The sequence below is a fragment of the Bos taurus genome, chromosome 29, assembly GCF_002263795.3.
Source record: "Bos taurus isolate L1 Dominette 01449 registration number 42190680 breed Hereford chromosome 29, ARS-UCD2.0, whole genome shotgun sequence".
Taxonomy (NCBI): Eukaryota; Metazoa; Chordata; class Mammalia; order Artiodactyla; family Bovidae; genus Bos; species Bos taurus.
The window spans coordinates 27,273,171-27,290,666 of NC_037356.1; the positions used below are offsets into that span (position 1 = coordinate 27,273,171).

Here is a 17,496-nt window from a genome sequence, read left to right on the forward strand (position 1 = left end):
TTATTTCATCTAGTATCATAAAAATAATCAAGATATATCTAACCTACCTAATCAAAACAAGAACAAAGGATACTTACTATAGTCTCATATTAGAGACTTAAATTACTATATTTGATAGAAAAAAGTTTTTATAAAAGCAACCTCAACAACCTTGACATCTTACTGCAATGCTATAGCTACTTACAGAGCAACTGCTGATATGCTAATTTTTATCACTGTGGTATGATTAAGGCTGTTTTGCCCCATAATTTACAAATAATTGCTATTTCATTTTTTTTCAAGATTTCTCTTTTTTTTCCTTTTTTTAAAATTTAATTTAATTTTGTTTTTAAACTTTACATAATTGTATTAGTTTTGCCAAATATCAAAATGAATCCGCCACAGGTATACATGTATTTCCCATCCTGAACCCTCCTCCCTCCTCCCTCCCCTACCATCCCTCTGGGTCGTCCCAGTGCACTAACCCCAAGCATCCAGTATCGTGCATTGAACCTGGACTGGCATCTCGTTTCTTACATGATATTTTACATGTTTCAATGTCATTCTCCCAAATCTTCCCACCCTCTCCCTCTCCCACAGAGTCCATAAGACTGTTCTATACATCAGTGTCTCTTTTACTGTCTCGTACACCGGGTAACCACAACTAATTGCTATTTCATGTTGGTTTGTGTTTGAAATTTCTCTTCTCTGCCACTTGAAATATTGCTTTTCTGCTTCTGGACATTTGTCTTGTAACTATGAATTCACATGATATTTTAGATACTCAATTGTCTTCAGTCTTTTCCCAAATAAACCATCTTACTCATTAAGATCATGCTCTTTGGATAGTGTGTGGCCTTATTCATCTGAGGCTCCAATGCTATGAGAACCATGAACTTACCAGATGTTCAAGCTGAATTTAGAGTTCAAGCTGAACTTAGAAAAGTCAAAGAGATCAAATTGCCAACATCCATTGGATCATCAAAATAGCAAGAGTTCCAAAAAAAATCTGCTTTTACTTTATTGACTATGCCAAAGCCTTTGACTCTGTGGATCACAAAACCTGGAAAACTCTTAAAGAGATGGGAATACCAGGCCACCTGACCTGCTTCCTGAGAAATCTATATGCAGGTCGAGAAGCAACAGTTAGAACTGGACATGGAGCAATAGACTGGTTACAAATCAGGAAAGGAGTACAGCAAGGATGTATATTGTCACTGTGCTTATTTAGGGCTTCTCTTGTGGCTTAGCTGGTAAAGAATCTATTTGCAATGTGGGAGACCCGGGTTGAATCCCTTGGTTGGGAAGATTCCCTGGAGAAGGGAATAGCTACCAACTTTAGTATGGACTTCCTGGTGGCTCACCCAGTAAAGCATCTGCCTTCACTGTGGGAGCCTGGGTTCAATCCCTAGGTCAGGAAGATCTCCTGGAGAAGGAAATGGCAACCCACTCCAGTATTCTTGCCTGAAAAATCCCATGGATGGAGGAGCCTGGTAGAGTACAGTCCATGGGGTCGCAAAAAGTTGGACACAACTTCATTTTCAATTGCACTTTCTTCCTTACTGCTTATTTAACTTACATGTGGAGTACATCATGTGAAATGCTGGGCTGGATGAAGCAAAAGCTGGAATTGAGATTGTCAGGAGAAATATCAGTAGCTTCAGATATGCAGATGATACCACCCTTACAGGCAGAAAGTGAAGAAGAACTAAAGAGCCTCTTGATGAAGGTGAAAGAGAAGAGTGAAAATGTTGGCTTAAAACTCAACATTCAGAAAACTAAGATCATGGCATCGAGTTCCATCACTTCATGGCAAATAGATGCTGAAACAATGGAAACAGTGACAGACTTTATTTTCTTGGGCTCCAAAACCACTGCAGATGGTGATTGCACCCATGAAATTAAAAGACACTTGCTCCTTGGAAGAAAAGTTATGGCCAACCTAGATTGCATATTAAAAAGCAGAGACATTACTATACTAACAAAGGTCCATCTAGTCAGAGCTATGGTTTTTCTAGTAGTCATGTATGGATGTGAGAGTTGGAATGTAAAGAAAGCTGAGCACCAAAGAATTGATGCTTTTGAACTGTGGTGTTGGAGAAGACTCAGGAGAGTCCCTTGGAATGCAAGAAGATTCAACTAGTCCATCCTAAAGAAATCAGTCCTGAATATTTATTGGAAGGACTGATGCTGAAGTTGAGGATGAGATGGTTGGATGGCATCACTGACTCAATGGACATGAGTTTGAGTAAACTCTGGGAGTTGGTGATGGACAGGGAGGCTTGGCCTACTGCAGTCTATGGAGTCACACAGAGTCAGACATAATTGAGAGATTGAATTGAACTGAACTGAACCCTTGTATTCCATTACCCATTCATTTATCAATGTCAGACATTCATTTTCCAAGTGCTCTTGTATTATTTGACTTAATTCTCATCAGTAATATAAAAGAAGGAAAACAGCTACAATTAAAACTCCTATCCTCCCAAAAAAAAAAGATTTATAAAAGCACTCATCTCAGGCATGATTCTTACTCTGTTAGATTGTTTCAGCTTGTACAATCTTGATTCCATAAACTGGAAGTACAAGCTTAAGAATTGATGCTTTTAAAATGTGGTATTGGAGAAGACTCTTCAGAGTCCCCTGGACTGCAAGGAGATCAAATCAGTCAGTCCTAAAAGAAATTGACCCTGAATATTCATTGGAAGGACTGACGCTGAAACTGAATCTCCAGTACTTTGGCCACCTGACTCATTAGAATAGACCCTAATGCCAGGAAAGATTGAAGCCTGAAGGAGAAGTGGATGGCAGAGGATGAGATGGTTGGATGGCATCATTGACTCAATGGACATGAATTTGAGCAAGCTCTGAGAGATGGTGAAGGACAGGGAAGCCTGGTGTGCTTCAGTTCATAGGGTCACAAAGAGTCATACATGACTGAGTGACTGAACAAAAACAATATATGTATTCACCTAAATCAGAAAATGTATCCTGTCAGAACCGAAAGAATGGCTTCTATGGGTATCTGAATATTTTTTAGGACTTAGAGTCATAGGAAAATATGCTTATACTTTTGTTTACATTCTTTCTGTGTCTGACCTTTCATTATTGTTGTTGTTCAATCACTCAGTCGTGTTTGACACTTTGTGACCTCAGGAACTGCAGCACTCCATCTCCCAGAGCTTACTCAAAGTCATGTTCACTGAGTCAGTGATGGCCATCCAACCATCTCATCCTCTGTTGTCCCTTCATTTTTCTACTGCCTTCAATCTTTCCCAGCATCATGGTCTTTTCCAGTGATTCAGCTCTTCGCATCAGGAGGCCAAACTATTGGAGCTTCAGCTTCAGCATCCCACAGTGATGTACCATGTCATGCCAGTCAGAATGGCTGCTATCAAAAAGTCTACAAACAATAAATGCTGGAGAGGGTGCAGAGAAAAGGGAACCCTCTTACACTGCTGGTGGGAATGCAAACTAGTACAGTCACTATAGAGAATAGTGTGGCATGATCCTCTACATAGAAAACCCTAAAGACACCACCAGAAAATTACTAGAGCTACTCAATGAATATAGTAAAGTTGCAGGATATAAAATTAGCACACAGAAATCCCTTGCATTCCTATACACTAACAATGAGAAAACAGAAAAAGTTAAAAAACTGGAAATAGAGCTGCCATACAACCCAGCAATCCCACCACTGGGCATACATACCGAGGAAACCAGAATTGAAAGAGACACATGTACCCCAACATTCATCGCAGCACTGTTTACAATAGCCAGGACATGGAAGCAACCTAGATGTCCATTTGCAGATGAATGGAGAAAAAAGCTGTGGTACATATACACCATGGAATATTACTCAGATATTAAAAAGAATGCATTTGAATCAGTTCTAATGAGGTGTATGAAACTGAAGCCTATTATACAGAGTGAAGTAAGTCAGAAAGTAAAACACCAATACAGTATATTAACGCATATATATGGAATTTAGAAAGATGGTAACTCTGATCCTATATGCGAGATAGCAAAAGAGACACGGATATAAATATCAGACTTTTGGACTCTGCAGGAGAAGGCGAGGGTGGGATGATATGAGAGAATAGCATTAAAACATATATATTACCATGTGTGAAATAGATTGCCAGTCCAGGTTTAATGCATGAGACAGGGCACTAAAGGCCTGTACGCTGGGATGACCATGAGGGATGGGATGGGGAGGGAGGAAGGAGGGGAGTTCAGGATGGGGGACAAATTTATATCTATGGCTGATTCACGTCAATGTATGGCAAAAACCACTACAATATTGTAAAGTAATTAGCCTCCAATTAAAATAAATGAATTAGTTAAAAAAAAAAGCCATAAGATAACCATGCTTTTATGGGTATAACAGTTATTCAGTTAATATATAACAGCTAATTTATGCCCAGATTAGGCACTTAAATGGTTTAATCAAATAAAACTTTGATACACACACACACACAAAAAAAGCATCACACTGGTTGACTAGTATTGAATTAACTCTAAAATTACTTATTTTATTTTGCATTTACTTTACTCACCCACATCTCTACCATCTTTGAATTCTATTAAGAGCACATGCAAAATATATGATTATATTTTAAAAAGGTTGGCATAGCAGACACCTAGTGTTTGTGTTCAAAAGCATTTTATGATTTGGAGAATAGAATCATTTTCTCACCTCCACCATTTAAATAATGAAGTCAAATTGCATAGATCAATCTTGGTACCCTGATGCCCTGATCACAGTGGTGGAGTACCTGACTTGTATTTAGGCCATTGTACTCTCACCTCTAAGATTATCCAAATTAGAAAAAGTCTTTTTCTAATGGTTCCTGGAGGGGGAAAACCTACTGAGGTATAAGCATGATGTCTGCCAAGCAGTTACATTTCTGTCCTCTGGGTTCAAAGTCCAGGGAGAAGAAAGCTGGAATATTAAATCATCAGATCTCAGCTGAAATGATACTGGTTGTCACATTTCAGATATTTTCAGCTGAGATGTTGCTAAAGAAGATAGCCTCAACTGATATAGCTACTTTCCACTGACTTGTGAATCATCTCTGCATTAATTATAGAAAGCATATAAGACTACTACTTATTATAAATGGAAGGAAAATACTATGCCATTCATCATGCATATTAATTTATGAACATAGAAACTTGGAGGAAAGAAGAGTACTCATAAATAATACTAGAAATGTTCATGCTGATGGATTTTAAAAATACATAAATTGTTTATCTTAAACTTTATGAAATTTCTTAATTATAAAGTTCTTGAAGTTTATAATTTCTATTCTAGTTCAACCAGATTCATTGTTTGTCCTAGAGTAGTAGGAGATGCTTGAAATTTCCCTGCATTATGTATTTCCTCTGATGAAGGATAAAGAATGATTACAGATTTACTCTCTGTCTCTCTCTCTTTCATACACACATGCACACATGTGCATAAACCTCTCTTCCTCTCTCTCACACACACATGCATAAATCTCTCTCTCTCACACATACAGACACACACATAAGTACACTCATTTTCTGCTTTTTTAATTAGAACCTGCTGAGATGAAAATGGATCCTGGAAATCACTCCTCAGTGACTGAGTTCATCCTTGCTGGGATCACAGAACAGGCACAACTCCAGCTGCCCCTTTTCCTCCTCTTCCTAGGAATGTATGTGGTCATGGTGATGGGGAACCAGGGGATGATCACACTGATTGGGATCAGTTTTCACCTGCACATCCCCATGTACTATTTCTTCAGAAATTTGTCCTTTATTGATCTCTATCAGTCCACTGTCAATACCCCTAAAATGCTGGTGAGCTTTGTGACAGAGAAAAATATCATCTCCTACCCTGAGTGAATGACTCAGCTCTACTTCTTTCTTCTTTTTTTTTATTTCAGAGAGTTGTATGTTGACTGAAATGGTATATGACTGCTATGCTGCATCTGTTAAGTGCTTGCTTTATAATGCCATCATGTCTTATTATAGGTTCTTCCAGCTCACAGCAGCAGTTTACATCTTTTGCATCATTCAGTTGACATTCCATACTTGCCTTATGTTGAGACTTTATTTCTGCAAGGCCAATGTGATTAACCATTATTTCTGTGATGTTTTTCCACTCATGGAGCTATCCTGCTCTAGCATCTATTTCAAAGAATCATTGGCTCTAGTCTGCAGCTCTTTAAAAATCCTGATTCCTGCCTTAACTATTCTTATCTCCTATATCTTCATCCTCTACAAAATCTTCCACATCCACTCCATGGAGGCCAGGTCCAAAGCCTTCAGCACCTGAAGTTCCTACATCTTGGCTGTTGCTGTTTTCTATGGATCTGCAGCATTCATGTACCTGCAGCCTTCATCTGTGAGTCCCATGGACCAAGGGAAAGTGTCCTCTGTGTTTTATACCTGCATTGTGCCCATGCTGAATCCTCGGACCTACAGTCTGTGGAATAAGGATGTCAAATTGGCCCTGAAGAAAATTCTGGACAGTGGAAAATGTAGATGAATAGACTCAACGTTGGTGTCATATCAAAAATACCTTTTCTGAGATATGTAATGTTTTCACTTTGTTGTTCAAATTTTTGAAATTCAGGATCATTTTCCCATACAATACTTTCCCCAAATTCCCTCCAGGCTAATTCCTTTGAGTTTGTGTTATATTGACTATATAAGGAGAAATATCAAGAATAAAGTCACAGACTCTTGAGAATTAAAGAAGTTTCAGTGTACTATAAAAAGAATACAAACAACAAGAATCACTATGATGATCATCATAATGTAATAACATATTACTATTGAGATAGTATAAAATATCAAACTCTGTGCCCAACACTTTATATTAGACAACTTTCTTTAATATTTATGATATTCTTTCAAGGCAAGCCCTAGTATTGTTTTTGTTTGAAAGATGAATAAATTGAAGCTTGTTTAATTTGAGTAAATAGCCATAGTCTCAAACATAATAAAGACAGAGACTAGAATGTCTGGCTCCAAGAACTGTGATTATACCCAAAGTAATCTATTGGCCCCAGGTTACTGTGGGTAAGTGTAAGGCCTTCCAGGTAATTTCTTTCTACACATTAAGTTTCTATCTCCTGTGAGATTGTATTGCTTTTCACTAGATCTCTCCAATGTGATTTTTGCTTTTATTTCATTTGATTTAATGAAAGTAATCAAAATATTTCAAACTTGTGTTGATCAAGCAAAAAGATCAAATGCAGAGTGACTGCAGAAACTTATAGTAAGACTAATCAAAGAGATTCAAATTATCATGTTTAATGCCAACAATTTTACACAAGTAGCCCAACACATTATTATCTCTAGGGGCTTCCCTGGTAGCTCAATGGTAAAGAATACAGCTGCCAATGCAGGAGACGTGAGTTCAGTCCTTGGGTGGGGAAGATTCCCTGGAGAAGGAAATGGCAACCCCTCCAGTATTCTTGCCTGGGAAATCTCACAGAGAGAGGAGTCTTGTGGGATACAGTCCACAGGGTTGCAAAGCGTCCATCCAACACAATCTTGCCATTAAACTACAACAATAAATTTACGTTAACAACTACTCCTATTATACAGAGTGAAGTAAGCCAGAAGGAAAAACACCAATAAAGTATACTAACGCATATATATGGAATTTAGAAAGATGGTAACGATAACCCTGTATACGAGACAGCAAAAGAGACACTGATGTATAGAACAGTCTTATGGACTCTGTGGGAGAGGGAGAGGGTGGGAAGATTTGGGAGAATGGCATTGAAACATGTGAAATGTCATGTATGAAACGAGATGCCAGTCCAGGTTCAATGCACGATGCTGGATGCTTGGGGCTGGTGCACTGGGACGACCCAGAGGGATGGTATGGGGAGGGAGGAGGGAGGAGGGTTCAGGATGGGGAACACATGTATACTAATTAAATAAAAATTAAAAAAAAAGGAAAAAAATAAAAATATATAACATTCTACTAAAAAAAAAAAAACAAAAACAACTACTCATAATAACCCCAAATTATGTAAGTTGTATTACTTTCATGAGGTTCACACCCTTTTGCCACATAAATTATAAACAATTGCCATTTCTTGTCAGTTTTATCTTAGAAACATCACTTCTCTCCCCTCATATTGCTCCTTTTTAACTTCTGGTCATTAACATCTGGTAGCTATAAATTCACATGAAACTCTAGATACTCAGTTGTCTTCTGCCTCTTCTCAGTTCAAAGCGTCTTACTCATTACTGACAGATCAAAGTTCTTTGGGTAGTGTGCTGCCTTATTCACCTGTAGTGTCCAAATATATGGCTATATATATATGTATATATATAACATAATTTTATTTACCACCCATGTAGTTCATTATCCACTCATTCATCAATGTCAAACATTCATTTTCAATTATTTCATATTATTTGACTTAATTTTCATATTATTTGTCTTATTATTTTCATATTATTTGACTTAATTTACATCAGTACTATAAAAGAAGGTTAAAATGGTTACAATTACAACTTCTATCTTAGGCATGATTCCTAGTCTGTTATATATAGTCAGAATATGTATATATATATATATATATATATATATATATATATATATATATAAATCAGCTAAATCATACATAAACCGTGTCAGAACTGAAAGAATGGCTCTATGGGTATCTTCATATGTTTAATTTCTGAATAATTATAGAAATGATCTGTTTACTTCTTGTTTACATTCTTTCTATATCTGACCATTACCAAACTCCAACTCTCTCTCTCACTTCTTTTATTTGGCACACTGAAGCAACTTCAGTTGTAGTCTGTTCACTTATAAGGTGGCATTCCCAACACAGTATTTTTCTCCAAACATGTCAGAATCCTGCAGCCACAGAAAATCCAAAGCTAAAAGATTTTTGATGCATGGGCATGGTGGATTTTCCTTGAATCTGAAAGAACTCTAGTGGGAGGTATTCAAAACAAAAGGTCCTCTAGAACCTTGTTCCTCAGAGTGGTCTACGGATGAGAAATAGTGGCAAAAATCTGAGAAATTTTATTTAAAATGTATAGTCTCAAACCATACACGAGACTTACTATCAGAATCTGCTTTTGATCAAGATCCTTAGGTTATTTCCATGCACATTAAAAGTTGAGAAGTTTTTGATAAATATTGATATCTGACCTCACACCCTAAAATTTTGACTTGATTGGCATAGAGTTCACCCTCAGTATTGAAATTAAAAAAAAGAGAAAAAACTCCCCTGATAATTTTTTAATGAGTTTAAATGAGTATAAAATTGAGAAACACTAGGTTCCCTTGTGGCTCAGATGGTAAAGAATCCGCCTGTAATGCAGGAGACCTGGGTTTGATCTCTGGGTTGGGAAGATCCCATGGAGAAGGGAAAGGCTACCCACTCCAGTATTCTGGCCTGTAAGAATTCTATGAACCCATAGTCCATGGGGTCGCAAAGAATTGGATACAACTGAGTGACTTTCATTTTCAATGTAACACAAGTATAAACTGGTAAAAGTAACTGACTCTTCTTATATTTAACTATAAGATCTCTCCTGACTTGAGTGTGCAATTATCTTGATACAATCATTTCTAAGTATGGTTCCAATTTTCCTATTTTAGAACAAAAAGTGAAAATATAATATATAAGAATAGAAGTAACATGAAACATAAGTGCCTAATAAAATATTTTATATATGTAACTTAGCAACTAGAATCATTAATAGTGAGCACCTAAAAAAGTAAAAAATTAAGTTAATATTCTGAATTCTTACCCCATAACTTTAAATCCAATAGCATATAGATTGGACTTTGAATTAATATGTATATTTTGTATTTACATATAAAATTGATTAAATACATTTTTGTACAAGGATAAATGATTTACCTCATCATATTAAAATTTGTTGCCATGTTAATATTAAGATAACTTGTCAGAATGTTGCCCAATCCTTTAAAACCTTTTATTCACAGAGTGGACTGGGAATTAGTAGCTCTGGCTAGGAGATTGTATGAGATGCAGAATCTCAAAACCTCAAATGCTCCTCAGAACTGCTGGATGAAGATCTGATTTTGAAAAAATATCCAGGTGAATCTGTGAAGAAATCTTAATCACTAATTGATGAGTTTAGGATTGACAGAGAATCCCTCTTGAAGTGAAAAATTAGACAACTGTGGACATGTCAACTGCAACTGCTTCTTTTCTCAAGAGCTTGCCTCTTGAGAAATGGAAATCCCTGGAGAGTATTTGAACTGGCAACCCACTCCAGTACTCTTGCCTGGGAAATTCCACGGACGGAGAAGCCTGGTGGGCTACAATGAGGTCTCAAAGGGTCGGACACGACTGAGTGACTTCACTTTCTTTCTTCTATAGTTCCTTTTGGAGAAGGAAATGGCAACCCACTCCGGTGTTCTTGCCCGGAGAACCTCCTAGACAGAGGGGCCTGGTGGGCTGCAATCTGTGGGGTTGCAAAGAGTCGGACATGACTGAGCAACTAACATACATAACATATTTATTGCCTGGCATATATGAAATCCAGGACACACCTTCATAGCACAGTGATCACAACCACTCAGGGGAGAACTGAGAAAGGTGCAGATGTTTGCTACCTTAAAGCTGAAGAAACATACACTAAGACAGAGTTAGAGATGCTGACCTGTGATGCAGATTGGTTTCAAAAGGGGCTCTGAGACCTGGGCTGTGCTGGCCCTCTCGACACTAAAGACAGCAGAAAGCTGGGTACCTATCATTCCTGACACCAATACAGAGCTATCTTCTGAGTCAAAGGAAGCATGTTGCAAATTAAATTTGGTGTTGAGATTTCCAGCAAGAAGAAAGGTGAGTATATTCATCTCACATCTGTGACTTGAGACTATTAAGTCTGGAAATACTAATGTGAAAATTCAGGCAAATATTCCTCATATATTCATGCATGGAATTATGTATAAAATCCCATTTATATCCTGAACACTATGCAATTACTTGTTACACAGAGGAGAATAAGTCTGATTCGGTGTATCATCTGACTTACAGCATATCTCAAGACTAAAAATGTGCTGTTTAGAAATGACAGTTTTCTGAACTTTAAGTAGGAAGGTTAAAACAATTACAAGGTGTTGGAGAATGTTTTCATGATGATTTCTAACTTAAATAAGATTGAAAAGAAAAGAGAACTTATTTAGCATACAACTGAGAAAAGAGAGTTGGTAGGATTATTTCATGTGAAAAAAAATATATACAAAGACAGACAGCTGCTACCTGCTTCTCCTTTAGCCTTCAATATTCCCCAGCATCAGGGTCTTTTTCAATCAGTCAGCTCTTCACATCAGGTGGCGAAAGCATTGGGGCTTCAGCCTCACCAACAACACTGTCCAATGGATATTCAGGGTTGATTTTTATGGCACACATAGAAAATGGTAAAAAATGATATGGCATCATGGGGTAGACAGATGAGGCAGTTTGTGGCTGAAGGTGAAGAATTAAGAGACTCTGAATGTCACTTTAAATCCCATATATAGATGCCATCTGTATATGTTTATCTATATTTATATGTACACATACATATGTACATATATGGATCTGCATATTTTATGTATGTATGTATTATACTATGACTCACTCATCTATTCATCCGTTGCTGAACATAAATTTAAATTATTTACAATTTTAATTGTTATGCATACAGCTGCCATGCACATTTTAATGATGATAAACATGGCTAAATATTTTAATAGAAAATATATTTATTATATTTGAAAATGAGGCTTTATAAATATTGGATTTAGATGTACTGTGCTTCCATAAATAGACCCAGAGTTAAGTGATTATATAGGTCAAAAGGATGCCTAAACAGTGAATCATTTATATGGAACACTCTACTCCAAATGAAAAAAAAAAAAAAGAATTCTCTCCAATGACCATGTTTTTCTCTTTCCCCTCCAGAGACTATGCAGATGGAAATGGCAGCAGAAAATCACTCCTCAGTGACTGAGTTCATCCTTGCTGGGCTCACAGAACAGCCATGAATCCACCTGCCCCTTTTCCTTCTCTTCCTGGTAATCTATGTGGTCACAGTGGTGGGGAATCTGGGCATGATCACACTGATCGGGCTCAGTTCTCACCTGCACACCCCCATGTACTATTTCCTCAGTAACTTGTCTTTTATTGACCTCTGTCAGTCTACTGTCATTACCCCCAGAATGCTGGGGAACTTTATGACAGAGAAGAACATCATCTCCTACCCTGAATGCATGACTCAGCTCTTTTTCTTTCTTCTTTTTATTATTGCAGATGGTTACCTGTTGGCTGCAATGACATATGACCGCTATGTTGCCATCTGTAGCCCCTTGCTGTATAATATTACCATGTCCCATCAGGCCTGTTTCTCCCTCATTTTTGAGTGTATATGATGAGATTGGTATGTGCATTCTCTCACACAGGCTGCATGCTTAGGGTTCATTTCTGCAAATCAGATGTGATCAACCATTATTTCTGTGATTTTCTGCCCCTCCTAAAGCTCTCCTGGTCTAGTACCTATGTCAACAAATTACTGGTTCTATGCTTTGGTGCACTTAACATCTTTGCCCCCATCCTGACCATCCTTAGCTCCTACATCTTCATCACTTCCAGCATCCTCCATATTCATTCCACGGAGGGCAGGTCCAAAGCCTTCAGCACATGCAGCTCCCACATCTCAGCTGTCACTATTTTGTATGGATCTACAGCATTTATGTACCTGCGGCCAACATCTGTGAGCTCCATGGACCAAGGGTAAGTTTCCTCTGTGTTTTATACTATTGTTATGCCCATGCTGAATCCCTTGATCTACAGCCTCAGGAATAAAGATGTCAATGTTGCCGTGAAGAAAATGCTTAAGAGAATATTTTTGTGACCAGACAATAACTAATTAAAAGTATATAACTCCATTGCTAACACTAGCAAGGGGACATTCCCCTTCCCCCTTCTGAAGTCTGTGTCAGAAGTTTTCTCTCTTTTATACTTTAATAAAACTTTATTGCCCAAAAGCTCTGAGCAATCAAGCCACATCTCTGGCCCTGGATTGAATTCTCCTCTGGGGACCAAGTATCCTGGTGTCTTTCATGGTTCAGCAACAACCTTTCAGTTCTCTTATTTCAAAATCCTTACCAGAGCTTAAAATCTGAGTTAAGAACTCCTTCATGCTTTGCAACACTGCTCAAACCAGTATGCCTCTTACAATGCCATTTATTATTTTGGGTATGTAGTTACCTACTTATTGTCCACAATGCTCTGAACTGTAATGTTCATAAAGGTTATCCCCAGGCATGTATTTTATTGCCATATCTGCAGGACCTAAGATAGTTTCTGGCACTAGAAAGACCTGGATAATTTTCTTATTTCATTTAAAAAATATTTAGGTTCATGGGGTCACAAAGAGTCAGGCACAACTGAGCGACTGAACTGAACTGATAAGAAATCATATATATCTCATACAGTCTTTATCCATTAAGTTCAGTTCAGTCACTCAGTCGTGTCCAACTCTTTGCGACCGTATGAATCGCAGCACGCCAGGGCTCCCTGTCCATCACCAATTCCAGAGTTCACTCAGACTCACATCCACTGAGTCAGTGATGCCATCCAGCCATCTCATCCTCTGCCGTCCCCTTCTCCTCCTGCCCTGAATCCCTCCCAGCATCAGAGTCTTTTCCAATGAGTCAACTCTTCACATGAGGTGGCCAAAGTACCGGAGTTTCAGCTTCAGCATCATTCCCTCCAAAGAAATCCCAGGGCTGATCTCCTTCAGAATGGACTGGCTGGATCTCCTTGCAGTCCAAGGGACTCTCAAGAGTCTTCTCCAACACCACAGTTCAAAGGCATCAATTCTTCAGCGCTCAGCCTTCTTCATAGTCCAACTCTCACATCCATACATGACCACAGGAAAAACCATAGCCTTGACTAGACGAACCTTTGTTGGCAAAGTAATGTCTCTGGTTTTGAATATGCTATCTAGGTTGGTCATAACTTTCCTTCCAAGGAGTAAGCGTCTTTTAATTTCATGGCTGCAGTTACCATCTGTAGTGATTTTGGAGCCCAGAAAAAGAAAGTCTGACACTGTTTCCACTGTTTCCCCATCTATTTCCCATGAAGTGATGGGACCGGATGCCATGATCTTCGTTTTCTGAATGTTGAGCTTTAAGCCAACTTTTTCACTCTCCACTTTCACTTTCATCAAGAGGATTTTTAGTTCCTCTTCATTTTCTGCCATAAGGGTGGTGTCATCTGCATATCTGAGGTTACTGATATTTCTCCCGGCAATCCTGATTCCAGCTTGTGTTTCTTCCAGTCCAGCGTTTCTCATGATGTACTCTGCATATAAGTTAAATAAACAGGGTGACAATATACAGCCTTGACATACTCCTTTTCCTATTTGGAAACAGTCTGTTGTTCTATGTCCAGTTTTAACTGTTGCTTCCTGACCTGCATACAAATTTCTCAAGAGGCAGATCAGGTGGTCTGGTATTCCCATCTCTTTCAGAATTTTCCACAGTTTATTGTGATCCACACAGTCAAAGGCTTTGGCATAGTCAATAAAGCAGAAATAGATGTTTTTCTGGAACTCTCTTGCTTTTTCCATGTTGGCCTACCAAATGCTTAATGCTTTGCATAGATCTGTCTTAGTACACTTATGCCCTGTTCACAGTGGTGGAGTACATAACTTGCATTTTGGCCACTATACTCTCACCCCTAAGATTATTCAAATTAGAATAAGAAAGAATGGTTCCTGGAGTGGGAAAACCTATTGAGGTATAAACATAGTGTGTGCCAAGCAGTTACATCTCTGCCCTGTGTGGTCAAAGTCCAGGGAGAAGGAAGTTGGAACATGAAAACATCAGATCTCAGGTGAAATGATACTGGTCTTCAGATATTTTCAGTTGAGATATTATTAAAAAAGACAGCCCTGACTAATATAACTACTTTCCACAGACTTGTGAATCCTCTATGCATTAATTATAGAAAGAATGCACTGCTATTACTTATTATAAATGAAAGGAAAATTCTATGCCATTCAACATGCATGATATTAATATAAAAACATAGAAACTTGGAGAAAAGATGAGTACACAGAAACAATACTAGAAGTATTCCTTTGGACTGGCTTTAAAAATTCATAAATTGTTGCTTCTCTTAAACTTCATGAAGTAACTTAATTATAACGTTCTTGAAGTTTATAGTTTCTGTCCTAGTTCAATCAGAATAATTGTTTGCCTACAGTAGCAGGATATACTGGAAATTTCACTTCATTATATATGTCCTCTGATGTGATATTAAGAATAATCTCTGCAGAATTACTCTCTGCCTCTCATACAGACAAGCACACACACACACACATACATATGTGCATAAATCTTTCTCTCTCTCTCTCACACACACACACACACACACACAAGTACATTCATTTTCTGTTTTTTAAACTTAAAACCTGCTGAGAAGAAAATGGACTCTGGAAATCACTCCTCACTGACTGAGTTCATCCTCACTGGGCTCACAGAACAACCACAATTCCAGCTGCCCATTTTTCCTTCTCTTCCTAAGAATCTATATGGTCATCATGATGGGGAACCAGGGCATGATCACACTCATGGCGTCAGTTCTCACCTGCACACCCCCGTGTACTATTTCCTCAGCAATGTGTACTTTTTGATCTCTGTCAGTCCACTGTCATTACCCCCAAATGCTGGTGAGCTTTGTGAGAGAAAAAAATATCATCTCCTACCCTGAATGCATGACTCAGTTCTACTTCTTTCTTCTTTTTATTATTGCAAAGAGTTATATGTTTGCTGAAATGACATATGACCGCTATGTTGCCATCTCTAACCCCTTGCTTTATAATGCCATCATGTCTTATTATAGGTGCTTCCAGGTCAGAGCAGCAGTTTACATCTTGTGAATCATTTAATCAACATCCCATACTTGCCTTATGCTGAGACTCTATTTCTGCAAGGCCAATGTGATTAACCATTATTTCTGTGATATTTTTCCACTTATGGAGCCATCATGTCCTAGCATTTATTTCAACGAATTATTGGCTCTAGTCTGAAGTTCTTTCAATGTCCTGATTCCTGCCTTACCTACTCTTACCTCCTATGTCTTCATCCTCCACAAAATCTTCCACATCCACTCCACAGAGGGCAGGTCCAAAGCCTTCCAGCACCTGCAGTTCCCACATCTCAGCTGTTGCTGTTTTCTATGGATCTGCAGCATTCATGTACCTGCAGCCATCATCTGTGAGCCCCATGGACCAAGGGAAAGTGTCCTCTGTGTTTTATACCTGCACTGTGCCCATGATGAATCCTGTGATCTATAGTTTGTGGAATAAGGATGTCAAATTGACCCTGAGGAAAATTCTGGACAGTGGAAAATGTAGATGAATAGACTCAATGCCATGGTGTTATATACGTATATAACATATATATACATTATATATGTTTGCTGAGATACATAATCTTTCAGTTTTACTGTTCAAAGTTTTGGAAATTAAGGATCATTTTCCCATACAATACTTTTCCCAAGTTGCCTCCAGGCTAATTCCTTTGAGTTTGTGTTATATTAACTATTTATGGAGAAATATCAAGGGTAAAGTCAAAGATTTTAAGAATTAAAGAAGCTCCAGTGAGGTACAAAGAAATACAAATGACAATAAGAATAACTATAATGATCATCATAAAATAATAACATATTATTATTGAGATAGTATAAAGTATCAAACACTGTGCCCAGTGCTTTATATTAGATAACTTTTATATTTATGGTGTTCTTTCTAGATAAGCCTTTGTATTTTTTCCATTTGAAAGATGAATAAATTGAAGTTAGTTTACATAGAGGAAATTCACACAGTCCCAAACCTAATAAAGACAGAGGCTAGAATGTCTGACTTCAGGAACTGTGATTTTACTCAAAGTTATATATTGCCCCCAGGTAATTGTGTGTAAGTGTAAGGCCTTTCCAGTAATTTTCTCCTACACATTAAGCTTCTACCTTTCCTTGAGATTCTATTCCTTTCTGTTAGATATCTCCAATGCTATTTTCACTTTTATTTCATTTGATATAATGAAAATAAAAATATTTCAAAGCTGTGTTGATCAAACAAAAAGACCAAATGGAAGTACAAAATGCTGGAGGAGTAGGTGGATGTAGAGCACATCTCTCTTCACAGATGCAAGAGGAATACACCTTCAGACACAGAAGTGCATGCAGAACACCATCTGAGAGTGGACAGGAGGTCCTGACCAGAGGAAAAGAATATATAGAATCACAAAAAACTTCGGTAGGATGAAGGCACTAGGGGGAAAAATAGGAGTGTTAGTAAGACTGGACCTTCCCTTGCGGGTGGGGGAACTGAAGCTGGGGTCCGATCCCCACTTTGGGGCAATTGTCTGAGTCAGAAGGGAAACATTTAAGGCTGAGAGTGAAACAGCTGATCTGTGGCAGCCTAAATAGAATGAGAATCAGACAGTCCTTGTTGGACACATACATACATACATGC

At 38.0% G+C, this 17,496-nt stretch overlaps 3 pseudogenes; all 3 read left to right on the forward strand.

Moving 5' to 3' along the window:
- On the forward strand, window positions 5,563-6,499 carry OR8G3NP (olfactory receptor family 8 subfamily G member 3N, pseudogene; annotated as a pseudogene).
- Window positions 11,927-12,864, forward strand: OR8G49P (olfactory receptor family 8 subfamily G member 49, pseudogene; annotated as a pseudogene).
- On the forward strand, window positions 15,447-16,381 carry OR8G45P (olfactory receptor family 8 subfamily G member 45, pseudogene; annotated as a pseudogene).